The 13,784-nt window shown below is 38.2% G+C and overlaps 2 protein-coding genes across 6 annotated transcripts in view; one reads left to right on the forward strand and one right to left on the reverse strand.

Annotated features, from left to right (window-relative positions):
* LARGE1 (LARGE xylosyl- and glucuronyltransferase 1) overlaps window positions 1-13,784 on the reverse strand; it is a 394,217-nt gene that overhangs the window by 242,986 nt on the left and 137,447 nt on the right. The window lies entirely within an intron of this gene.
* LOC142748662 (E3 ubiquitin/ISG15 ligase TRIM25-like) overlaps window positions 1-13,784 on the forward strand; it is a 232,115-nt gene that overhangs the window by 203,242 nt on the left and 15,089 nt on the right. Inside the window, exon 1 of one of the 5 annotated variants that reach the window (XR_012882281.1) lies at window positions 6,860-6,950. The exons of the other annotated variants lie outside the window; for them this stretch is intronic. The gene's annotated coding sequence lies outside the window, so the exon portion shown is untranslated. Of the gene's footprint in view, window positions 1-6,859; window positions 6,951-13,784 lie in introns of those variants that run through there. 5 annotated transcript variants of the gene reach the window in all.

The following is a 13,784-nucleotide window of genomic DNA, read 5'->3' on the forward strand; positions in this document are numbered from 1 at the left end:
ATAACCTGGGTATCTTCTGTATATAATTATATATGTACAGCTGGTATAAGTTACACATCTTCTTGTATATAGTGATATGGAGCATTCTGGTATAACCTGGGTATCTTCTGTATATAATTATATCTGTACAGCTGGTATAAGTTATACATCTTCTTGTATATAGTGATATGGAGCATGCTGGTATAACCTGGGTATCTTCTGTATATAATTATATATGTACAGCTGGTATAAGTTATACATCTTCTTGTATATAGTGATATGGAGCATGCTGGTATAACCTGGGTATCTTCTGTATATAATTATATATGTACAGCTGGTATAAGTTATACATCTTCTTGTATATAGTGATATGGAGCATGCTGGTATAACCCGGGTATCTTCTGTATATAATTATATATGTACAGCTGGTATAAGTTATAAATCTTCTTGTATATAGTGATATGGAGCATGCTGGTATAACCTGGGTATCTTCTGTATATTATTATATATGTACAGCTGGTATAAGTTATACATCTTCTTGTATATAGTGATATGGAGCATGCTGGTATAACCTGGGTATCTTCTGTATATAATTATATATGTACAGCTGGTATAAGTTATACATCTTCTTGTATATAGTGATATGGAGCATGCTGGTATAACCTGGGTATCTTCTGTGTATAATTATATATGTACAGCTGGTATAAGTTATACATCTTCTTGTATATAGAGATATGGAGCATGCTGGTATAACCTGGGTATCTTCTGTATATAATTATATATGTACAGCTGGTATAAGTTATACATCTTCTTGTATATAGAGATATGGAGCATGCTGGTATAACCTGGGTATCTTCTGTATATAATTATATATGTACAGCTGGTATAAGTTATACATCTTCCTGTATATAGTGATATGGAGCATGCTGGTATAACCTGGGTATCTCCTGTAAATGATTATATATTATTAACAATGGACTGTTTTGGTGAGGTCACAATGAGCTATAATCTGGTCTATGACTAATATCACCGGGTGTTTTTTCATGCTGGATCAACCTTTACTTTAAATTTCCCATTTATTGTCCCATTAATCTTAGCCAAGGGAACACCTGGATTTTGCACATATAAGAAGGGAACTTTGAAGATATTTGTTGTTTTTAGATTTCAGAACTGGACGTCTCAGCGGAGCGATATTCCGTGTGGCGATTTCGAACTTTTATCAATGCAGAGCAAGTCTGTCTGACACTAAATAAAAGCGAACTTGAGACTATTGTGAAAATGACAAAGGGATTCAGTTGAAAGGGAATCCTTTAAAGGGTTTCTTCTAAAGCCACCGTGGGGTGCCATCTTGTTTTTATAGATAAATCGGAGAAGAACAAAACGTCCTCCAGAGTTGATCTAGTTAAGTGACTTTCAGTGAGGTGCGCAGAGGCTCCGGCAGGACTCCGATCACCGATGGTTGGGATCTTTTATGGCCGGGCTAAATATTATGGCATAAAGAATATTTTATTTTCAATGGTGGAGCACTAAGCAACCTTAAATTCCTAATAAAATGTTTTTCGTCAAATTTTAAATCGAGGAATGGGAGTTGATGGGTGGCACTAACTGAATAGGACTACTCCTTTCTGGAGAAAAGGTCATCCCACCCCCACAATAAGCTGATCTTGGGGAGTCATGATGCTGGGACCTAACTGTGTAGATAGTCAATGTTTCCTTCTTTACCCTTGTTACTAGAGGAGACTCCCAAATGGTCCACTTGGACATATGGACAACCCCTTAAAATGTATCAGATCTATAAGATTGATCTACAATCATCCCCCCCACTCCATCCATAGTCCTCAAAATATCCTTGAGGATTCCTTAAACCACTGGTAGTGGTGATGTCATATTTGATTATGTCATATCTTATGGGCATATGTCATAGCTGATGGTGGTGATGTCATATTTGATGGTGTTTAAGTCATATCTTATGGTGCTTATGTCATAGCTGATGGTGGTGATGTCATATTTGATAGTGCTTATGTCATAGCTGATGGTGGTGATGTCATATTTGATAGTACTTATGTCATAGCTGATTGTGGTGATGTTATATTTGATAGTACTTATGTCATAGCGGATGGTGGTGATGCATATTTGATGGTGTTTATGTCATAGCTGATGGTGGTGATGCATATTTGATGGTGTTTATGTCATAGCTGATGGTGGTGATGTCATTTTTTATGTTGTTTTTGTCATAGCTGATGGTGGTGATGTCATATTTGATGGTGCTTATGTCATGGCTATGTCTCATCTGGTGGTGGTTGTGTAATAGGAGACGTAGAACATACTTGTCGCTCTCCAGTAACCTTAAATAACTTGTGTCTGTGATATCAATTGGCTATGAGTAAGAACAAGTACATGGTTCGAAACATGTAAGAGAAACTTTCTTTTGGATGTGCACATTGTGTTTTTATTTAATCTTGGAATAAACTGATCATGTTTTTAAACTCATCGGATGCTGAAGAACCACAAGTATTTTCTACGTCTCCTATGTTTACCTGAGGACCAGCTGAGCAATCCTCTCTGTGCACAAAGACATCTATTGAACACAACTGCGTACTTCGAGGCAGGGAGCTGATTTCACAAATTGTGTGTTTTTTTGTACTTTAGTCATTATGTCATATCTGGTGGTTATTTAATAATTGATGGTTATGTTATATCTGGTGCTGTCATATCTGGCGGTGGCTATGTCATATCTGGTAGTCGATATATCATATCTGGTGGTGTCTATATCATATCTGGGAGCGGTGATGTCATAATTGGTGGTGGTTATACCATATCTGATGGTGGTTATGTCATATATGATGGTTATTTCATATCTGGTGGTGGCTATGTCATATCTGATGGTGGTTATGTCATATCTGCTAGTTGTTATATCATATCTGGTGAAGGTTATGTCATATCTGGTGGTGGCTATGTCATATCTGATGGTGGTTATCTCATATCTGCTCGTTGTTATATCATATCTGGTGAAGGTTATGTCATATCTGGTGGTGGTTATGTCATATCTGATGGTTATGTCATATCTGATGGTTATTTCATATCTGGTGGTGGCTATGTCATATCTGGGGGTGGTTAAGGCAAATTTGGTGGTGGTTATACCATATCTGATGGTGGTTATGTCATATCTGATGGTTATTTCATATCTGGTTGTGGCTATGTCATAGCTGATGGTGGTTATGTCATATCTGCTCGTTGTTATATCATATCTGGTGAAGGTTATGTCATATCTGGTGGTGGTTATGTCATATCTGATGGTTATTTCATATCTGGTGGTGGCTATGTCATATCTGGTAGTCGTTATATCATATCTGGTGGTGGCTATGTCGTATCTGGGGGTGGTTATGTCATTTTTAGTGGTGGTTATGTCCTATCTGGTGGGAGTTATGTCATATTTGATGGTTATTTCATATTTGATGGTGGTTATGTCATATCTGATGGTTATGTCATATCTTGCTCTGGCTATGTCGTATCTGGAGATGGTTGTTATGTCATTTTTCGATGGCGGCCTTGTCGTATCTGATAATTATGTCATATCTGTTGGTGGCTATGTCATATCTGATGGTGACTTTGTCATATCTCACAGTGGTTATATCGTATTTAGTGGTGGTTATGTCATGTCTGGTGGTGGTTATGTCATATCTGGTGGTGGTTATGTCATATCTTCTGGTAGCTATGCCATAGCTGATGATTATACCATATCTGGTGAAGGTTATGTCATATCTGGTGATAGCTATATAATATCTGGTGATAGTTAATGCATAACTGATGGTGGCCATATCATATCTGATGGTGGTTAAGTCATATCTTGTGGTGGTTCATCATCTCTGATGGTGGCTGTGTCATATCTGATGGGGATTTTGTCATATCTAGTGGGGTCTACCAGACCATATTTCCTTGCTGGGATTAAGACTGAGCAACCCAAACTAGTCCAAAGCCAATTCCAATTGAAAATTACATCATCCAGCCTTGTAAATCCTGATATTTTATACTAAAGGTTTACTATTGGAGGAGTCCAACAACAGGTAGAAATCCGTCCATTGAGCCTTATTTTGGTGTTTCTTACTGGCCGAGACATCTCACATGAACCCTACTTCTGCCTATTTGGACTCTTAAAAATATCAACACCTGAAAGGTGCCATCATATGAACCCTCTCAGCCTTTAAGGAGCATTAAGAGAGGATTTAGGTGCCCTTGTTTTCATATGGTACGTGGTAATGTTTAGTGGGTGCTTCTCCCCATTAGCATAGTATTTTATAGATTCCCTAAAATAGAGAGCTCTTCAGGTGATGGATCCTCTTGTAAGAGAAAGTAGTCATGAGAACATGATCTATCTGTGTATGGCCTGCTTGAAGGGAAACTCCAGTAAGAACCATAGTTTCCCATATGAACTCTCTTCTTTAATCATGATGTCTGATGCCTCTGCTGTCACTTGGTCTTTGAGTAATTAAATACCATGCAGAATATGCCTGCGTGACAACCACAAATCTTCTGGTGATGTCACTGAATCTTCTCCAGGCTGCTTCCTTTAGATGATGTAAGATGATCGCCAACCAATCACCTCTGTCGTAGACTGAAGTCTGCAAACTGCCTATAACACGCATGCTGCTGCACAGGGCACAGCCTCCGGCCTCTCCTGTGCCTTACAGTGCATCTCCTGAATTTTATTTAAAATTTGAAAAGATCAATATAACTTAACTTCAGCTGGATGTGATCAGGCGATACCTCCCTATGTGATGCCTGTAGACATTGATTTCTACAGTCAAGTGGCGGACAGAACTTACAAGTGGCCTGGGGGGGAACAGAAGAACACTTATAATATGGGCCAGGTTAATGGGTGGTGGGCATGATTTTATGTGTCTGCTGGAGTTTCTCTTTAAAGGGGTTGTTCCTTTCAGAAAAATGTTTTTCAAATATTCTAAAAGGGAATTCTGAGTTAATAGAGGGGAGTCCTCTGTTCAGGATCCTCATTTCTTGGCGTGAAGTGGAGAGCCGTTACATAGACCGTCTCTCTCTCTCTCTCTCTCTCTGGAGGACCTGTCCTGTCCTGCATAATACAGACAACACATTGATATGCATGGACACAGTGTAATGCTTCATTTCCCCTTTAGGGGCGCTGCAGGGAAATTAAACACTGCCAGGTCTCCTCACAGATCACAGCTGGAGGACACTTTGTGACCTGCTTACTGTCAAGGGACCCTTCTAACATGTCGAGATTGCCCAAACCGCAGAACCTCTTATATGAAAACTGGTCCGTGGTACCTGGTCCTACTTTCTCCATTATCCAGTCCTCAAGATTCTATATTTAGTAGGAAAAAAAATGCTTAATTTTGATCATGTCCGCGTCGCCCCTCCACAATTTATATAGGAAGATTATCAATAGTTCCCTTCATATCTAAAAATAACCATAAAGTGGGCGCACCTGCAATCTAAGCAGCCGGCAGACTTGACATAGAATCTGGTAGACCTGACATAGAATCCGGTAGACCTGACATAGAATCCGGTAGACCTGACATAGAATATGGTAGACCTGACATAGAATCCGGTAGACCTGACATAGAATCCGATAGACCGGACATAGAATCCGGTGGATCTGACATAGAATCCGATAGACCGGACATAGAATCCGGTGGACCTGACATAGAATCCGATAGACCTGACATAGAATCCGGCAGACCTGACATAGAATCCGGTAGACCTGACATAGAATCGGGTAGACCTGACATAGAATCGGGTAGACCTGACATAGAATCCGATAGACCGGACATAGAATCCGATAGACCGGACATAGAATCCGGTAGACCGGACATAGAATCCGGTAGACCGGACATTGAATCCGGTAGACCTGACATAGAATCCGGTAGGGATTCAGCTCGACATTTCACTTTTTTCGAGTGGATATTTTAAGTGATTGCACAAGAATAGACTTTGGTTTCCATAGAGTCACCTGTGCACCCTTCAAGTCTCCACCATCTTTTTTCTCTTCTCTCTCCGTAGACCTTCTTGCCAAAGTCAGAGATGGCGAGCCGACGTTCGAGCCGTCTAATTCGATGCAACTCCGGAGATTACAAACTCGCTACAAAGGACTTCGAATTTTTAACACATGATAAAATATTTATGCTGTGAGATGAAGAAGAAAAACACAGCTAAATATAAAACAGAGACGGAGCATGCTGGGATCAGGCGGGGGAGGGGTGCCCGACCAATGCTATAATACCAGCCTGGTATATATTATATATCACAGTATAGACAAACACACAAATAATTCTAAAGAAACTGAATATAGTGCAATGCCGCACCGCATGGGGCATTATTTATCGGAGGGGCTTAACTGGGTATTAAAGCGAAAGTCGGCGCCCCCTTCTTTGCGGAGTCTCTGTATCATGTAATGTCTCTGTCACCGTGGTTGTGTTAGAAAGCGATTTTTAAAGGCTGGTATCTCAGTAGGAAAGGATGTTTCATTGGAATATATCAATGTTTGCATCTGTTGTTTACTCAACGGGGGACGCCTATCTACGCCAGCGCCAGATTTCAGCTGGTGAGAGAAAGCTGCAATGCTGCATATCTGATCCAATATTGATAGTCTTAAAGAGACACCTTATTTTTATTGTTTTTTGAACAGGTTGTCCTAGATTAGAAAATCATGGCAGATTTTTTGCCAAAAATAGCGCCACACATGTCAACAGGTTGTATGTGGTATTGCAGCTCAGCCCCATTCACTTCCATGGAGCTGAGCTGCAATACCAGAAACAAACCATGGACAGTTGTGTTTGCCCACAAACAAATTCCCTATCTGAGAGGCACAGACAACCCAGGGTCAATGTTCAAGGAAGCAAAATAACCTAGTTGTTGTAGAGTGTGGGAAGAAACTCACAAACACACGGAGACCCCCAGGACCCCAGCGCTGCAAGACACGATTTCTAACCACTGAGGTACCGTGCTGCCCTTCTTTATCTATAAGGCTGGAACCCACGATATAGGAGCAGTATTATAGTAGTTATAGTCTTGTATATAGGGGGCAGTATTATAGTAGTTATATTCTTGTATATAGGGGCAGTATTATAGTAGTTATATTCTTGTATATAGGAGGCAGTATTGTAGTAGTTATATTCTTGTATATAGGAGCAGTATTATAGTAGTTATATTCTTGTATATAGGAGCAGTATTATAGTAGTTATAGTCTTGTATATAGGGGGCAGTATTATAGTAGTTATATTCTTGTATATAGGGGCAGTATTATAGTAGTTATATTCCTGTACATAGGGAGCAGTATTATAGTAGTTATATTCCTGTATATAGGGGCAGTATTATAGTAGTTATATTCTTGTATATAGGGGCAGTATTATAGTAGTTATATTCTTGTATATAGGGGCAGTATTATAGTAGTTATATTCTTGTATATAGGAGGCAGTATTATAGTAGTTATATTCTTGTATATAGGAGGCAGTATTATAGTAGTTATATTCTTGTATATGGGGCAGTATTATAGTAGTTATATTCTTGTATATAGGGGGCAGTATTATAGTAGTTATATTCTTGTATATAGAGGGAAGTATTATAGTAGTTATATTCTTGTATATAGGGAGCAGTATTATAGTAGTTATATTCTTGTATATAGAGGGAAGTATTATAGTAGTTATATTCTTGTATATAGGAGCAGTATTATAGTAGTTATATTCTTGTATATAGGAGCAGTATTATAGTAGTTATATTCTTGTATATAGGGGCAGTATTATAGTAGTTATATTCTTGTATATAGAGGGAAGTATTATAGTAGTTATATTCTTGTATATAGGGGTAGTATTATAGTAGTTATATTCTTGTATATAGAGGGCAGTATTATAGTTATATTCTAGTATATAGGGGGCAGTATTATAGTAGTTATATTCCTGTACATAGGGAGCAGTATTATAGTAGTTATATTCCTGTATATAGGGGCAGTATTATAGTAGTTATATTCTTGTATATAGGGGCAGTATTATAGTAGTTATATGCTTGTATATAGGGGCAGTATTATAGTAGTTATATTCTTGTATATCGGGAGCAGTATTATAGTAGTTATATTCTTGTATATAAGGGCAGTATTATAGTAGTTATATTATTGTATATACAGTAGAGACAGTATTATAGTAGTTATATTCTTGTATATAAGGGGCAGTATTATAGTAGTTATATTCTTGTATATAGGTGGCAGTATTATAGTAGTTATATTCTTGTATATAGGAGCAGTATTATAGTAGTTATATTTTTGTATATAGGGGGCAGTATTATAGTAGTTATATTCTTGTAAATAGGTGGCAGTATTATAGTAGTTATATTCTTGTATATAGGAGCAGTATTATAGTAGTTATATCGTTGTATATAGGGGCAGTATTATAGTAGTTATATTCTTGTATATACAGTAGAGACAGTATTATAGTAATTATATTCTTGTATATAGGAGGCAGTATTATAGTAGTTATATTCTTGTATATAGGAGCAGTATTATAGTAGTTATATTCTTGTATATAGGGGCAGTATTATAGTAGTTATATTCTTGTATATAGGGGGCAGTATTATAGTAGTTATATTCTTGTATATAGGGGCAGTACTATAGTAGTTATATTCTTGTATATAGGAGGCAGTATTATAGTAGTTATATTCTTGCATATAGGGGGCAGTATTATAGTAGTTATATTCTAGTATATAGGGGCAGTATTATAGTAGTTATATTCTTGTCCATAGGAGAGGATAGACGTGTGCTTGTGAGCTCCCTGTTAGGACTATGCATGGCTTCTGACCCAGGTGGAGGGGAGGGGTCCTGGGCTGATGATCCTGGGAAAGCCCAGAGTCTGGAGTTTGACCTGCAGCATGGAGATGGTGGAGGTGATGATCTGGAAATGGTGGCTGGTGAGTCAACTGAATCTCATAATGTTGGTGAATTGTACACAAAAATGACAAAGAAAAATATCTTTAAGATGGAAATGCAAGTTCGCAAATTGAGAACTGAAATTAACCAAGAGACTGATCCAAAGGCAAAGCTGATGAAATGTGAGTGTCTGGATGTTTGCACACGTGAGCTGGTGATATTGAAGGAGAGATTGCAGAAAGAATCATGCACAGTACCCAAAATAAAGAACTGGGCAATTGAGAACAAAAGGGAGACCAGAGCCCAAACTGTGAAGAGAAAAAATATCATTGCAAAAAAAGACACTGACTATAAGACTGTGTATAATATTGTGGCACAGGGAAACCCTGGAAGATATGAGTGTGCAGTGGCTGGAGGATCACATCTCTCATCATGTGTGGGGTCTGTGCAATCAGCCAACACAAATGCTGCTAAAGCTGCAGAGAAATGTGTGCCAGCTGACGAGGGGTTAACTGCAGTAGACTCTATGTGCAGTACTGATGAAGTGAATGCGAGTGGCACTCCTGGGAGTGAGCAAGAAAGTGCCACATATACTGACATTGTAAGTGAGACCTCGCTCAGCGCGGTGATTGACAGTCTATCTGATGAACCAGCGGCACAGGCTGAGGCGGATATTGCAGACCCTGTTCTGGAGGTTCAGCCGTCCGCAGTGTCAGTGAATGGAGTGCAGGTTACACAGCGATCAGGAGCAGACACAGGAGGATCTGCAGTACAATCAGCTGAGGAGAGGTCCAGTCCTGACCCACCTGCTGACAGACCTCAGTACAGGAGACTGTTCTCCAGCGTCACAAGACCGACTAACCCCCCACCTCAGAGGAGGAACGCGGTCAGAATCAGGTACTCAGGACCAGAGGAAAACCTCCCCTCCAGACTCTACATTGGGAAAGTTTTGTTGAAGGAGTTTATGAAGTTTAAAGCTTCTGAGGTGTTCGCTCTGATCCACGTTCCCTCCAGCAGGAATTATGACATCAGTTTCAAGCTGCAATATAGTCTAGATTTATTCTGGAGTATTTATAACGATACAAAGGAGCACACGATGTGGGAGCATCTACATGTCATCCAGCTGACTAAACCCCAGGTAGTCACTGCCACCGTCCTGTTCCAGTCTGAGGTGGTGGCTCTGGCAGATTTGCAGCACTGGTTGAGCAGATATTGTGAGGTGAAGAGGCTGCCAACAAAGATCTATGATGAGGAGGAGATCTGGAATGGAGGATATTCTGTCAAGATCCAGCTGGTTCAGGAGAATGGAGTGACCAGACATCTGCCGCACTCCTTCTACCTGGGCTCGGAGAGAGGCATATGTTACTACCCTGGTCAACCGCGACTGTGCCATAGATGTGGGGGCAGACACCTGGCATTCAACTGTTCCCGTATTAAGTGCTCACTATGTGGTCAGTTTGGGCATGTGAAGGATGATTGTACAGGACCTGTCATCTGTAACCTGTGCTTAGGACCTGGACATACATTCCGGGAGTGTCCGCATGCAGAGCATAATAAGGAGGAGACCTTTAAAGGAGCCATGGAGGAAGACCAGGAGGATGTCTCCATATGTGTAGATACAACCCCAGAACCTGGAAGTCCCAGCGAGGATGTGAGCCAAAGTACCAGAGACCCTGCTCCAGAGACGAATGTCCCATCTATGGATGCTGCACAAGTGTCACCAGCCACTGAAAATAGAGGTCACGCTAAAAGCAAAATATCCAGTCACTCTGTCACCAAACATCTGCCCGACACCAGTAAGGAACCAGCTGATCCAGCCGCAGCGACCAGTAAAAAACCAGCTGGGCCAGCCGAAGCGACCAGTAAAAAACCAGCTGATCCAGCCACAGCGACCAGTATCGATGAGGAGGGATTTCAGACGGTTAAAAGGAGAAGTAAAACAGATGATTCTTCTAGGAAAAAAATCACTGCTGCAAAGAAATCACCGGAGTCTCCAGTGCTGGCGATAACTGGGGGACGTTACTGTGCGCTGGGGGAAGATGACCAGGAAGAAGAAGCAGAGATGGAGCAAGTCTCCTCACACAACCCAGATGACGAACCTCAGGATGAAGACGCTGACCCCCCAATGTCCACCAAAAGATGGGGTGTTACAGGACATAGCAGTGGAAGAAGGAAAAAAAGTAGGAAAGACATGTAACCAAGATGAGGCTGAAAATCACCTCCATCAATGTGAACAGTCCGAAGAATAGGAGCAGGCGGCATGCGATATTCCAGCGTCTGTCTGACGACAAAACCAATGACATCTTTATACAAGAGACTTATGTACAGAGTAATGTCCCTGCTGTGTCCCTGCAGTCACCACATCTAGTGGGACAGTGAAGCTCTTTGCTGCTGTATGGAGACTTCTACCCCGAACTCCGTTCATATCATAGAGGTTCACTATACGTCATAAATGTGGTGACCGTGTACCCTCTGTGGTGTGCGCGATGCAGCCCGGTCATCAATAAAGAAGAACTCTCCTGTAATACTGTCTAGAATAATATCATGAAAAATAGTTGAAACAATCTATACTGGAGCAATATTCATATATTATGGTTTGTTTAATTATTGTGATGTTATTAAGAGACAAATGTTTATTTTCTTTATCTGTTATGAGTGTATTGCAAAGGTATTGTAATAATTTGTTGCAAGTTTTCAAATAAAAAAGATAATTATAGTAGTTATATTCTTGTATATAGGGGCAGTATTATAGTAGTTATATTCTTGTATATAGGAGGCAGTATTGTAGTAGTTATATTCTTGTATATAGGAGCAGTATTATAGTAGTTATATTCTTGTATATAGGAGCAGTATTATAGTAGTTATAGTCTTGTATATAGGGGGCAGTATTATAGTAGTTATATTCTTGTATATAGGGGCAGTATTATAGTAGTTATATTCCTGTACATAGGGAGCAGTATTATAGTAGTTATATTCCTGTATATAGGGGCAGTATTATAGTAGTTATATTCTTGTATATAGGGGCAGTATTATAGTAGTTATATTCTTGTATATAGGGGCAGTATTATAGTAGTTATATTCTTGTATATAGGAGGCAGTATTATAGTAGTTATATTCTTGTATATAGGAGGCAGTATTATAGTAGTTATATTCTTGTATATGGGGCAGTATTATAGTAGTTATATTCTTGTATATAGGGGGCAGTATTATAGTAGTTATATTCTTGTATATAGAGGGAAGTATTATAGTAGTTATATTCTTGTATATAGGGAGCAGTATTATAGTAGTTATATTCTTGTATATAGAGGGAAGTATTATAGTAGTTATATTCTTGTATATAGGAGCAGTATTATAGTAGTTATATTCTTGTATATAGGAGCAGTATTATAGTAGTTATATTCTTGTATATAGGGGCAGTATTATAGTAGTTATATTCTTGTATATAGAGGGAAGTATTATAGTAGTTATATTCTTGTATATAGGGGTAGTATTATAGTAGTTATATTCTTGTATATAGAGGGCAGTATTATAGTTATATTCTAGTATATAGGGGGCAGTATTATAGTAGTTATATTCCTGTACATAGGGAGCAGTATTATAGTAGTTATATTCCTGTATATAGGGGCAGTATTATAGTAGTTATATTCTTGTATATAGGGGCAGTATTATAGTAGTTATATGCTTGTATATAGGGGCAGTATTATAGTAGTTATATTCTTGTATATCGGGAGCAGTATTATAGTAGTTATATTCTTGTATATAAGGGCAGTATTATAGTAGTTATATTATTGTATATACAGTAGAGACAGTATTATAGTAGTTATATTCTTGTATATAAGGGGCAGTATTATAGTAGTTATATTCTTGTATATAGGTGGCAGTATTATAGTAGTTATATTCTTGTATATAGGAGCAGTATTATAGTAGTTATATTTTTGTATATAGGGGGCAGTATTATAGTAGTTATATTCTTGTAAATAGGTGGCAGTATTATAGTAGTTATATTCTTGTATATAGGAGCAGTATTATAGTAGTTATATCGTTGTATATAGGGGCAGTATTATAGTAGTTATATTCTTGTATATACAGTAGAGACAGTATTATAGTAATTATATTCTTGTATATAGGAGGCAGTATTATAGTAGTTATATTCTTGTATATAGGAGCAGTATTATAGTAGTTATATTCTTGTATATAGGGGCAGTATTATAGTAGTTATATTCTTGTATATAGGGGGCAGTATTATAGTAGTTATATTCTTGTATATAGGGGCAGTACTATAGTAGTTATATTCTTGTATATAGGAGGCAGTATTATAGTAGTTATATTCTTGCATATAGGGGGCAGTATTATAGTAGTTATATTCTAGTATATAGGGGCAGTATTATAGTAGTTATATTCTTGTATATAGGGGCAGTATTATAGTAGTTATATTCTTGTATATAGGGGGCAGTATTATAGTAGTTATATTCTTGTATATAGGGGGCAGTATTATAGTAGTTATATTCTTGTATATAGGGGCAGTACTATAGTAGTTATATTCTTGTATATAGGAGGCAGTATTATAGTAGTTATATTCTTGCATATAGGGGGCAGTATTATAGTAGTTATATTCTAGTATATAGGGGCAGTATTATAGTAGTTATATTCTTGTATATAGGGGCAGTATTATAGTAGTTATATTCTTGTATATAGGGGCAGTATTATAGTAGTTATATTTTTGTATATAGGGGCAGTATTATAGTAGTTATATTCTTGTATATAGGGGGCAGTATTATAGTAGTTATATTCTTGTATATAGGGGGCAGTATTATAGTAGTTATATTCTTGTATATAGGGGCAGTATTATAGTAATTATATTCTTGTATATAGGAGCAGTATTATAGTAGTTATATTCTTGTATATAGGGGCAGTATTA

Source organism: Rhinoderma darwinii, chromosome 3 (genome assembly GCF_050947455.1).
Source record: "Rhinoderma darwinii isolate aRhiDar2 chromosome 3, aRhiDar2.hap1, whole genome shotgun sequence".
NCBI classification, from domain to species: Eukaryota; Metazoa; Chordata; class Amphibia; order Anura; family Rhinodermatidae; genus Rhinoderma; species Rhinoderma darwinii.